Source organism: Giraffa tippelskirchi, chromosome 4, assembly GCF_054371585.1.
Source record: "Giraffa tippelskirchi isolate mGirTip1 chromosome 4, T2T-mGirTip1v1.2.pri, whole genome shotgun sequence".
NCBI classification, from domain to species: domain Eukaryota; kingdom Metazoa; phylum Chordata; class Mammalia; order Artiodactyla; family Giraffidae; genus Giraffa; species Giraffa tippelskirchi.
The window spans coordinates 61,339,334-61,352,500 of record NC_137278.1 but is presented as its reverse complement, the minus strand read 5'-3'; the positions used below and the strand labels follow the sequence as shown (position 1 = coordinate 61,352,500).

The following is a 13,167-nucleotide window of genomic DNA, read 5'->3' as shown; positions in this document are numbered from 1 at the left end:
CAGATCAAATGGATGTTCTTTCCAGGTTAAAAGCAATCCAGAGAAGGCCTGAACCAAGGCTCTTTATGGCGGAGGTTACTGTTAGAGCAGCTCTGCTAATTTCTGGTTTGTGTTTTGTTTCTTTATTTCTGCTGTATCCCTCAGCAGAAGTTCATTGCAATAAACTTGGATACTAAATGAAGCTTTATTAATTAGGGATGGGCAGAAAACCAGCTGTGACATAGTGACCCCGGGTGGGAAGCCAAACCAGAGTAATTAAGACATAACATGGTAATGGGAACAAATAATGAATACACTTAGTGACCTGATGCCGAGCAGTGCCCCCTCTCCAGGCCTGTGTTTTTTTCTTTTACTTTTTTTTTTCCTTTTAAACTGATAATCTACTGGAATAGATGTCTTATTATACTTTAATACAGATGATGTCCAAAGAAGAGACGGTCAAGAAAAATAGGAAAATATGGAGAAACCGTGAGGTTTAAAGGCTATTTATTTCTATGTGATACTATATCTATTGTTAGTGATCAGAGATTGGTGTTCCTTTATTCCTTGTCACACAGCATTTCTCTTAGAAGGACAAAGCAAAAATTGAATGATATCCTGGATGAAGTATGCATCTCTCCTCATCCGTTGATGATCTGCTGTATCTGCTGAGTTTATTCCTAGCATGCTCACTCCTCTCTGTTGCTGAGGAAAAAAAAAAAAAAGAAGTTGGAAGAAATGTACATGGCCCCCAAGCCTCTCAGAAGGTGAGGAAGTTTCTTGTGGTCTTCTGTGCCAAGCTCTGGATACCCAGGAAGGAGACTGTGATAAGGCCTTCATCATGGAGTCTACATCAAAAATTTGTAGACACAGAAGGACAAAGCACTTACTAAGGAGCATGCTCACTGTTTTGAAATGGTTCACAAAGTTTCCAGGTGGATAAAATCCTGACCCAGTAAACCCACACTTTTTAATGCATTTTGGGTTTGGCACAAGGCTAATTGTGCCAGGAGATGGTTTCATTTTCAGTGTGTACATCTCAATTCCAAACACCCTAACTCTTGCTTCTGCCCTTTCTTCCCTCCTGGTGGCCATAAGTTTTATTCTCTAAATCTGTAAATTCGTTTCTGTTTTGTAAATCAGTTCATTTGTATCATTTCTTTTTAGGTTCTCCATGTAAGTGCTATCATATGGTATTTCTCATTGTCTCACTCACTTCACTCAGTATGTACACACTGCTATATTAAAAGTGGATAATCAGCAAGGACCTACTGGCTTCCCTCATAGCTCAGTTGGTAAAGAATCTTCCTGCAGTGCAAGAGAACCAGTTCGATTCCTGGGTGGGGAAGATCCCTTGGAGAAGGGATAGGCTACCCACTGTAGTATTCTTGGGGTCCCCTTATGGCTCAGCTGGTAAAGAATCTGCCTGCAATGTGGGAGACCTGCGTTCGACCTGGGTTGAGAAGATCCCCTGGAGAAGGGAAAGGCTACCCACTCCAGTCTTCTGGCCTGGAGAATTCCATGGTCTGTATAGTCTATGGGGTCGCAAAGAGTCAGATACGACTGAGCGACTTTCACTTTCACTGTATAGCACAGGTAGCTCTGATCTATATTATATAATGTAAATGGGAAAAGAATTTGAAAAATAATAGATCCATGTATGTGTACTACTGAATTACTTTGCTATATACCTGAAACTCTCACCACATTGTAAATCAGCTACACTCCAATATAAAATAAAAAGGTAAAATAAATGAAGAGTTTAATTTTCAACGTTTTAGAAACTTTGTAAGTGCTGTGACTGTCGAATCTTTTTAGAAATACTTGCTGTCTTGCTAAAATTTAATTGTTTGGCACCTTTGCAGATCTTGAAGTTAAATAGGATCCTTACATGTATAACTCCAAATCTGACACAGAGTAGGTGCTCAATGTAAGCTGATTAACTAATTATATGTCTAAGCATGTAATGTGGTGAAACAAGACAATTATCCCAATAAAATAGAAAACAAATGTACCAACAAAATCAAACACACCATTAACATTGCTCTAATAGATGTTAAGACATCTTGCTTTTTATTTTCTTGACTTTTAAGGCTAGTTTACTTCAGTTTACCGTTTGTTCATGTGTATCAACTTAGCCAAAATATTTATGATACCTGACCCCACCTAAGAGATTTTCTTGTCCTAACTTAAAATCATTTGTACTTCAGTTCATTCTTTAGTTGAAACAAATCCAGTTTCTCAAATAATAAAAGGTTACTAAATAAGATCTAACCTAATGTTAACAGGAAAATGAGTTATGAATATGTCAATTACAGCTCTCCTAAGTTATCCATTAGCACTACTTTGAGTGTAAAGTCTTCTCTTTTTTTTTTCTGTAAAAATTGCCTACCAGTTGTAAGAGGCCCATAGATAGTATTCTTGACAATGTATTCTTGTGTCATGAAAGCACTGGCATTTCTTCTGCCTTCTGTGAATCGTGTCATAGCTGGCACATGAATTAATCAATAGAAACATTCTGTATCTAATAACAGTTTACTCTGGGGGCATAAAAGTCCTGGGAAAAGTAAAAAAGAATTGTTCCCATTTGATTTTAAAGTAGCTCTATTTGGTTCCCATCACACTGAACAAAGAAGACATATTGCTTTAAACGATTAATTTTTTTTTGAATGAGATGAGTTTGAATAAACAAATAAGTAAAATAGTGGCAATAGAATCTAAGGTTTTCTTCTGCCTGACCTACAGTATTTTGTTTCAGTATGGTATCCAGATGAATGATTTTAGGAACGTTCTAAGAGTTTTCTCTATATTATTCAGTTCAGTTCAGTTGCTCAGTTGTGTCCGACTCTTGGTGACCCCATGGGCTGCAGCACGCCAGGCTTCCCTGTCCATCACCAACCCCTGGAGCCTACTGAAACTCATGTCCAGCACGTTGGTGATTATGGCTCAGCTGGTAAAGAATCCTCCTGCATTGTGGGATACCTGGGTTCAATCCCTGGGTTGGGAAGATCCCCTGGAGAAGAGAAAGGCTACTCACTCCAGTATCCTGGCCTAGAGAATTCCATGGACTGTATAGTCCATGGGGTGGCAAGGAATCAGACATGACCAAGTAGCTTTCTATATTATTAGGTTGGTACAAACGTAATTTCTATTGATGGGCAGGGCTGTGTTCCCTCCCTGTTGCTTGACCTTAGGCCAAACTGTGGTGGAGGTAACGAAGATAATGACCACCTCCTTCAAAACGTCCCATGCACGCACTTTTCCAGTAGTCATGTAAGGATGTGAAAGTTGGACTATAAAGAAAGCTGAGCACCCAAGAATTGATGCTTTTGAACTGTGGTGTTGGAGAACACTCTTGAGAGTCCCTTGGACGGCAAGGAGATCCAACCAGTCCATCCTAAAAGGAAATCAGTCCTGAATATTCATTGGAAGGACTGATGCTGAAGCTGAAACTCCAATACTTTGGCCACCTGAGGTGAAGAACCATCTCATTGGAGAAGACCCTGATGCTGGGAAAGATTGAAGGCAGGAGGAGAAGGGGATGACAGAGGATGAGATGGTTGGATGGCATCACCGATGTGATGGACATGAGTTTGAGTAAGCTCTGGGAGTTGGTGATGGACAGGGAAGCCTGGTGTGCTGCAGTCCATAGAGTTGCAAAGGGTCGGACACGACTGAGTGACTGAACTGAACTGAACAACGTAATTGCAGTTTCAGACGTGAGTTTTAAATCATTATAACTAGGCTCAACCACATCTTTATTAATCAAAATAGGAACAATTACAATCAACACATTTTGCCAATGAGAAATAAATTTGTTTTTTCCTGTAGCATAAAAATCCATGCTTTGGGATTCAATGAACCCTTGGAATGCACTTTCTGCCTCCTGCTGGTTGTGGAAAAGTCTTCCCTACAAAAAGTTGTCAAGGTGCTTGAAGAAGTGGTAGTTGGTTGGCAAAAGTTCAGGTGAATATGGTAGATGAGGAAACATCTTGTAGCCCAAATCACTCAACTTTTCGTCAGGCATTGTAGTGGAGAAGGACTGGGCCCTTTCTGTTGACCAACACCAGCTGCAGGCATTGCAATTTTTGGTGCATCTCATCAATTTGCTGAGCATACTTCTCCGATGTAATGGTTTCACTGGGATTCAGAAAGCTGTAGTGGATCAGATGGGCAGCAGACCACCAGTGACTGTGACATTTTGGTGTACATTTGGCTTTGGGAAGTGCCTTGGGGCTTCTTCTCAGTCCAACCACTGAGCTGGTCATCACTGGTTGTCATACAAAATCCACTTTTCATCCCATGTCACAATCTGATCATGAAATGATTCATTGTTGTTGCATAGAATAAGAGAAGACAACACTTCAAAACAATTTTTTTTTATTTCCAGTCAGCTCATGAGGCACCCACTTATCTAGCTTTTTAACTTTTCCAGTTTGCTTCAAATGCCGAACGACTGTAGAATTGTTAACATTGAGTTCTTCAGCAACTTATGTAATTTTAAGAGGATCAGCTTCGGTGATCCTTTCCATTGGTGCTTATCAACTTCTGATGGCCGGCCACTACACACCTCAACCTCAAGTGTCTCATCTCCTTTGCAAGACTTCTTGAACCACCACTGCACTCTATGTTCATTAGCAGTTCTTGGCCAAATATGTTGTTGATGTTGTGAGTTGTCTTCTCTGCTTTACAAGCCATTTTGAACTCAAATAAGAAATTTACTCGAATTTACTTTTTGTCTAACATCACTTCTGTAATCTAAAATAAACATGAAATAGACAGCAAGCAATAAGTCATAGCAGAAAAACATAAAGTGAGAAATGCACATTAAAATGATGTATAACATAACCACATTTATTTAAGAATGTATTCCAATACCAAATGGCAGATTTCAACAATGAAAAAGGTATTTACTTTTGCACCAGCCTAATAGTAACCCTGACTTGTGTTTATTACTAACATAATATACAAAAAGAAGGACTTACCTCTTATAGAAGTATTTGCATCTTTCTTCTTTAATGATCAGGGTAAACATGAATTCTTCCAGAAAGAAAGGTCTATGGGTTTGACTGGTAGGGAATGGCTGTGGAAAGTTTGCTTCTATTTAACCAAATATAATTTCTTAGCCAACCTGAAAATGAATGCTTTATGATTTTCTTCCCCTAAATCATTCAATTCCTTCTGTTTGGGAGAGTTTTATTTAAAAGTCAAGCTCAGGAAATTGAGAGCTTTGAAGATAAATAGTTTCCATTTCCTTTGAGTAAGTTTATAAAGTTTTTCTGGTTTTAAAATGAAGGTAAGAAAGAAAAAGCTCCCCACCAACAGGAAAGAAGTCCTTGGGCTAAATCAGTATCCATCCATTGCTTACCTGAAAACATAATGAAATACAGAAATTTATGAAGACAAAGGTACAATTTCCCCATCAGCCCTCCGTTAACATTGCAAAGGACCTGTGCATTAAGCACATAGAGATTGTACCCTAGGGCAGGTTGCAGGTAACTTGGAATAAAAGTAGTTGTGTCTGTGGTCTCAGAAGATGGGCAAATGCTCTTTTATTCGGAAGATACTAATACTGATGCAGTAAGCATTTCCAGAGATGTTTTCACAGAGTGGAGTCTTTTGCTTTCCCCCCAGTCATTCTCCTGCCTATTCTTTGTGCTTGAAATGAAGTGAACTGATGGTATAAAAAACAGTGGATGGAAGATGGACAGAATCAGAAAAAAAGGGAAGTTTAGAGATGGACCCAGAAAAACATTCTCTTTCCTGACAAGTGCCTTATGGAGACTGAGGGGAAAATAATTCCTGGAAGTCTTGTTTATGAACTTGTGTGCCTCTCATTGACCCTTTTCTGTATTTTTCAGCTTCTCTAAAATAAGTTTTAAATTTTTAATTATGTAGAAGTTTTCATTTTTTAAAGGTAAATGGTCTTTCAAGGCATTCCCTTTAACCGATGTTGATGAATAATAAAGCTGGAAAGAAACTTAAAGATGACTTAACACAATATCTTCAAAGGATGTAGAAAGGAATCAATTATCTTGACTTTGAGTTTTGAGCGTTTTCATTTATCATCTAGCTACTTGTCTACCTACACATACTGATTTATATACACACATATGTAATTTTCTTGTGTGTATGTGTGAAAGTTGTAAGAACTGTAATGTACACCAAGCTCTTTATCCTCAGTAATTCCTGACAAAGACAATAGAGTGCAGATGGTGAGTATTGTATTTGCTTCAGTCTAGATCCACAGCCTATCCTTCTCCACCCAGCTCTGTTCTCAATAAACTCCTTCACCTTCTCATTTGCAATGGGGTTCTGGCAATAGATGCATGGGCAGTACATCTGTAGGACAGGAGGAAAATGAGTTAAAGCCCTTATTCCCCAACTCCCTTCTTGCCAGGCCCAATGGCTCCCACCATGGAATACAATGATTCGTCTAATCATTCTTTTAATAAGTAGATATCAAAGCCCAATCTGTTCCAGATGCTAGAAGCATGACAGAGACCAAAGGTGTGAGATCTTTGCTCACACAGAATTCATTTAAAAAGTGTCTGTTTCCATTGTTTTTATTTTTAATCCGGAAATACTTCTTGAAGGGTTTTGTGACCCATATTTTAGTGAAAGAGGCTTTTTCTTTTTTTAATAATTAGAAAAAATGTCAAAAACAATCATTGTAAATGAAACTCGTAATTTGATATGTGTGTGTGCATGCTAAGTCACTTCAGTCATGTCTGACTCTTTGCGACCCCATGGACTGTAGCCCACCAGGCTCCTCTGTCCATGGGATTCTCTAGGCAAGAATACTATAGTGGGTTGCCATGCCCTCCTCCAGGGAATCTTCCTGACCTGGGGATCGAACCTGCATTTCTTACGTCTCCTGCGTTGGCAGGCGTGTTCTTTACCACTAGCGCCACCTGGGAAGTCCATAATTTGATATATTCATGGCAAATAGGCTGTGCAAACCAGGAAAATTGTTGAGTAAAAGAGATAAAGTAAAAGAATTTTAGTTACTCTTCTATGGGTATTTGAGTCGCGAGTCACAGTGATGCCAAGTGAATTAATGAAATATTAAATATTGGCATGTAAGTGAAGACACTCTATTTCTTGTCATACTCTAAACTGTGCAAAGTACATGTGTTAAAGTAGGCTGTAAAATGATTAAAATCTGCAGATGATCTTTGTTTAACACTTTCAGGTTGTTTTGATATAGGAAAGAAATTTATCATTCATTGAGAAACTTCTTTGAGTTGTAGAGCTGACAGTGAAGATTGACTATACATAGTGATAAAACATCTGCTCCAGTCTAGTTAGATGCTCAGTCAATTTTGGGAAGAAATCAGTCAAGCCTGTTGCTTGGTGGCATGTAGACAAAACTACCAAGTGATCGACTGAGTTTTTCACTTTTCAATGGGTTGTTTGGCACCGTGTAGACCCAGCCTATGATTATACTGCCATCTGTATTCTTTCTTACATCAGGCTTATTTCAGCCACAACTTATACATGCTGTTTTGAGAAGAACTCGTCAATATTTTGGTTTGTCTTTAGCTATAAGAGTGCCGTAGACAGTCTTGCGTGAACTTGGCTCTGCCTTGCTAATTCTCTGTCAGTTCTGGCAGCTATAGGAATTTAAGTTCATGATGGAGATATTTGGATTCCCCTCAAAATAAAAATATGTAAAATAAAATCTTAAAATAAGATGCTTTTCTTTGACAAAAATACCCAAATTCCTAGAAATGGTCTGCCATGGTCTATATATGTAATATATAATGTATATATAATTTTAATGTAAAAACAATACAAACAGAATAGTTAACAATTTTGAAGTTAACAATTGCTCATGTTATCATAGTTTCCAAACTGGATGCAGCAATTGAAGATATCATCCCTTTCCAATTTCAACTGTATATAAATGATTTTAAATTAAACTAGTGATGGTGGTAGGAATGTTCACTCAAAATTGGAAAAATGAATTAAAATATCACACATATTTATCTTTCATAGTGCTATCACATCTTATAATGTTATAGCCACTATAGGGACTAGTTATTTCTTCTAAGGAGATAAGCTGACAAAAAGAAAGTTTGAGCTTTGGTGGGAAATGAATCATCAAAGAGTTTCTGCATAATGATAAAATTGTTCTCTAGTTTCAACAGTCAGAGTGATATTGAACCATGTTCCTATATAAATATACCTGACTCAAAATCCCATTTTTTGCTTGTTTCTTTCACTAGTTAAAGTTAGGGGAAATGATATCAGAGAAAAGGAGGAGGAAATATGTGTTCTTTATTCAGCCAAGGGATAATACAGGCAGATTAAGGTTTTGTGGGCCTTAAAATGTATACAATTGGGTGACTCTTTTCAAAAATATGTAAAATTACAAATAAAAAATTAAGTGCAAAGGTTGATGTTATTTAATTTACAGGAGTATAATGTAATTTAGTTTAATTAGTGTAGTGTTAGTCGCTCAGTTATGTCCAATTCTCTGTGATCCCATGGACTGCAGCCCATCAGGCTCCTCTGTCCATGGAGTTCCCCAGGCAAGAATACTGGAGTGCGTTACCATGCCCTCCTCCAGGGGATCTTCCCTATCCAGGGATCGAAGCTGGGTCTCCTGCACTGCAAGCAGATTCTTTACCATCTGAGCTACAGGGAAGCCCTTAACTTAATTAATGTTACTTAAAATGAGAGGTCTTTATCTTCCGAAGACTCATGTATTAATCAGGGACCCTAAACCCTGAACTTCATTAGCTTCACATCATAGCCAAGGGACTAACAGAATATATTAGAAAAACAAAAACAATAAGAAAAATTACCTGGAATTTGAGCAAAGAAAAATGATTTGTCATTAAAATATAACTTATTATATATCTTATATTAAATATCTTTGGCTACTGACTATTCTTAAATAACTCTTGTATGGGGTAAACTGAGTTTCTCTTTTCCTTTGTTCCAGTAAAATCTGAGTCAGCTGATTCTTAACTTCATTATCTTTTGAAACATTTTAGAATCACTAATTAAAAACCCCTAAAGCATTAGGAGTAGTGGGCATATTACCAGAAGAAATACAGTGGCTCTAGAGGAGATGTAAAGTGGTAATTGGGGGTTGAGAGACCACAGATTTTTGTCTCACATGCCATCAGTATCTTCACATTACAGATAAGTAAAATAATGCCCAGAGAAGGGAGACGATTTGCCTAGCTCCACAGAAACCATGAATGGTAGAGACAAGTTTAGAAGACACATATGTGGGCAGCCAATGCTGTACCATATTCATTACTTTTGAATCCATATCAAACCCAAATCTCCTGTTTCCTTCACTGAGTCAGCCAAGCCAACTTTATTGTTGTAGTCACCACTATTGCCACCTAGATTACAATTCTACATTCTAAGGCACTGCTTAGTGAATTGCAGTGTCTTCTCATAGGTTAATGTGGTATCAGTCAAATTTCGTATAAGCCTTTTGAGAATATTATGGTATTAACACTACTTATTCTGACCATTGGAACCGCTTGTAGCTGCATTGCATTTTGCCAGTTGTGAAGTAGTGTCTTTAGCACAAATCCATGTACATGAGTCTCTACTTTTAAAATATTTCTTTCAGTCATTTAAGTGATTCACTGAGACAAAGATGGTATGGGAGTTCTCGAAACTGTTTTTTTCCAGCAATTTAACAGAGATCAGTCCTCCCACATAAACTAAAAAGACTGATTTAAATATAAAAATACATAGCTTATGTATATCAATAGCATGGCAAGAAAGTTGATAGTTCTCAGAGGCCAAACACTAAGTGGAAGTAAGAACCCAAGAGGCAAGTAAAACAGTTAGTATAATCTGTGTCCTTAGGGGAGTGATCAAACCTAGCTAAACTTGTTTCCTTTTGACAATTTCAAAGGTTGCAGTACTCACAAGTGAAAAATATGGCTTCTAAAGGTGATCCTCTCCATAAAGCTGGGACCTAAAGAGTGATACTCTCAGTAAGTAGAAATATTACCTTTCCCCAAGGAATCAAAAAGATAAATTGTTCATCTTGAACCTTAACTAAAGGAAAAACCTCTTCTTTGGGAATTCATACCACAAGCCAATCTTTACTGGCTAGGTTTGCAAATGGAATCCACAGTGCCTGGTCAAATAAAATTCAAGCCAAGCATTAATTAAAGTAATGCTGGATTACTAGTTCCCCTAGTTACCTAGCCAGAGTAAATGCAAATTCTATCTAAAGGAGACATTTCCATCCAATCCACAACAAATTGGCAGAAACGTGGCTCAGCTGGTGAAGAATCTGCCTGCAGTGTGGGAGACCTGGGTTGGGAAATCTCCTGGAGAAGGGAAAGGTTCCAGTATTTTGGCCTGGAGAATTCCATGGACTGTATAGTCCATGGGGTCACAAAGAGTTGGACACAACTGAGCGACTTTCACTTTCACTTTCACAGGTTCAAAGGATATGAACTCAATTGCAAAAATTACAAAACACACAAAGCAACAGAAAACATGAGCAGAATTAATCTGACCTGAAATCTTCCTATATTGGAAATATCAAAAAAGAATATGTTTAGTATATTTAATAAATTAAAATAGAGGATAAAAATGAGTAAGAGAGAGGAGTTTATTTAAAACAATGACCAAGAAAGTATAAAATTAACCAGGGATCAATGAAAGAAAAATATAATTGAAATTTAAAACTCAATACTTACTTTCAAAATAAAATTAGACACAGATAAAAAGAGAGTTAATAATCTGGAAAACATATCTGAAGAAATTATCTGAAATGTAATACAGAAAAACAAAAAGAACACAGAGTTATTAGGAGACATGGAGTAGAGAGTCTAAGGCACATATATTTGGAAGTTTTATAAGAGAAGATAGAAGCAACATTTGAAGATAAAATAGCTAACAAGTTTTCAGAACCAGTGAAAAATACCTATCCTTAGATTTACAAAATCCCAAATAAGATAAATTTTAAAAATCCACATTTAAGTATATAATACTAAAACTGGATATCAGCAAAGACAAAGAGAACGTCTCAAAATGATACAGAAAAAATAAATTGTCTAAATAAGTATGATAGTTAAATTAATAGCTGACTTCTTATCAGTAGCAATGGAAGCCAGAGACAATAGAACATCTTCAGTGCCCTGAAAAAAAAATATGAACCTAGAATTCTGTATTCAACAATATTTTATCAAGGGTAAGGGTAAAATAAGAAGGTTTCCATGTGAAAATTCTGAGATGCAAGGAAGAATAATAATAAAAAAGTAATTAACATTTTGGGAAGTCTAAATAAATATTGACTATATAAATCAATACTTAAACTTTTGTGTTTGTAAAAGAGAAAAATAAAATGAAATAAAAATCCATAAAGCAATAATGCATGAAAAGGGAAGGAGTTATCAGAGTTATAGTTTTCTAACATTTGTTCAGAAGGAGAGTGAAGATAATGATTAGCTTTAAAATTTTATATATTCATAGGCATGTTTAGATTCCTAATGTAATCACTAAAAGAAATAAAAATTTAGTAGAAAGAAAAAATATAATCAGAGACAATATTTTATTCATTCAAAAGAAGAAAATAAAGGCAGCAAAAACAAACATAGAAAAGATGTGATCAATTTTTACTTCAAAATAGGATAGAAATAAACCTGAGTCCACAATAATTATAATAAATCTAAATGGAGTAAATGATACAATGAAAGACAAATAGACATACGTAGTACATTAAAATGCAAATAGGTTGAATATATAAGAATGCAAAAGGTATCCATCTAATACTATCCAAAACAAAGAAAAGGAGAAAGAAAAGAAAAAAAACTAGTGCACTTGACTAATATCAGACAGTATAGACATTAAGCTGAAAAGGATTACTAAGATTAAAGGAGATAACTAGGTAATGATGAATAACTCAATACAATGGAAAATAAAAGAAGTATTAAATATTACATGACTATATAAAGCAACATTTTGTTCTCAAAAATATGTAAAACAAAAATTAAGATAAATACAAGTATAAGTGAATTCCTTATATTGGAACATTTAACTATACCTATCATTAATTAAGAAAAATAAATCAAGATATTAATTTGAGGGGCAATTTACAAGCTGGATCTAATGAATATATACAGAATATGTTTTTCTTTTCTTCTGTTCCTTCAAAATTTAGAGTGAATTTCAGATGTGTTATTATATCACCTCTACACAATCCTGCAAAAGTTTCTCAAAAACATGAACTTGTTTTTACCATAATTATATGTTTCCCCAATAGCTCACCAGTAAGGAATCTGCCTATAGTGCAGGAGATGCAGTTTCGATCCCTGGGTCGGAAGATCCCCTGGAGGAGGAAATGGCAACACACTCCAGTATTCTTGTCTGGAAAATCCCATGGACAGAGAAGCCTGGTGGGCTACAGTCCATGGGGTTGCAAAGAGTCGGACATTACTGAGCACACATTTGACCATATATATGTCTGATAAAATTATCAATAATTTATTGATAACATCCAAAATCCAGTCCACACTGTTAAAATTACCCTGATTGTCTAAGAATGTTTCATACTTGGTTTACTAGAAATAAGATCAAAAGAGCTGTTTTCCTTTTAGTCTCCTCTGTTTTTTCTTTAAGCCACTGACATTAAAAAAACTGGTCATTTCTAAAAGAGATGTCACATTCTGGATTTATCTGATCTCTTCACTGTGGTGTTAATTAATTGTTCCTCATTCCTTCTTTATTCTCTATAAATGGAATTTAAGTCTAAGGGCTTGAATAGATTTCATCTCAGTTTGGAAGTGGGGAGGGTGAAAGTACTTAATATTGCATTACAACAAGATAGCACCAAATCTGTTTGGTCTTCTGTTAGTAATCCAAAGATCATTTGGTTCATGTGGTGAGTCCGTGATCTCTCCAGCCTTCATTCTCCATCAGCCTTTCTTCTAATGATTTTATCCATGTTGACCATTGTCTGAACCTAGTATTTCAGTAGATTTTGCAAAATAAAATCTGTTATTTTCAAATACACGTAGAATATTTGTGAAAATTCAACACATTTTGCCATAAAGGAAGTATCAAAGCATAAATGTATATTGAAAGTTGGTATCATGGAAACTACCTTCTATTATCACTATGAAATTCAAATGGAATTAAAAAAAGCTTGGAAAATGTCAATATATTTCAATTCTTTTTCAGTCAACTTTAAACGTG

The 13,167-nt window shown here is 36.2% G+C and overlaps 1 long non-coding RNA gene across 2 annotated transcripts in view; it reads left to right on the top strand.

The window, feature by feature from the left end:
• The window catches only part of LOC145544626 (uncharacterized), a 51,995-nt gene that overhangs the window by 24,180 nt on the left and 14,648 nt on the right, over positions 1 to 13,167 (top strand). Inside the window, exons 3-4 of one of the 2 annotated variants that reach the window (XR_014081495.1) lie at positions 558 to 746; positions 9,872 to 11,879. The exons of the other annotated variant lie outside the window; for it this stretch is intronic. This is a non-coding gene — a long non-coding RNA (uncharacterized LOC145544626). Of the gene's footprint in view, positions 1 to 557; positions 747 to 9,871; positions 11,880 to 13,167 lie in introns of those variants that run through there. 2 annotated transcript variants of the gene reach the window in all.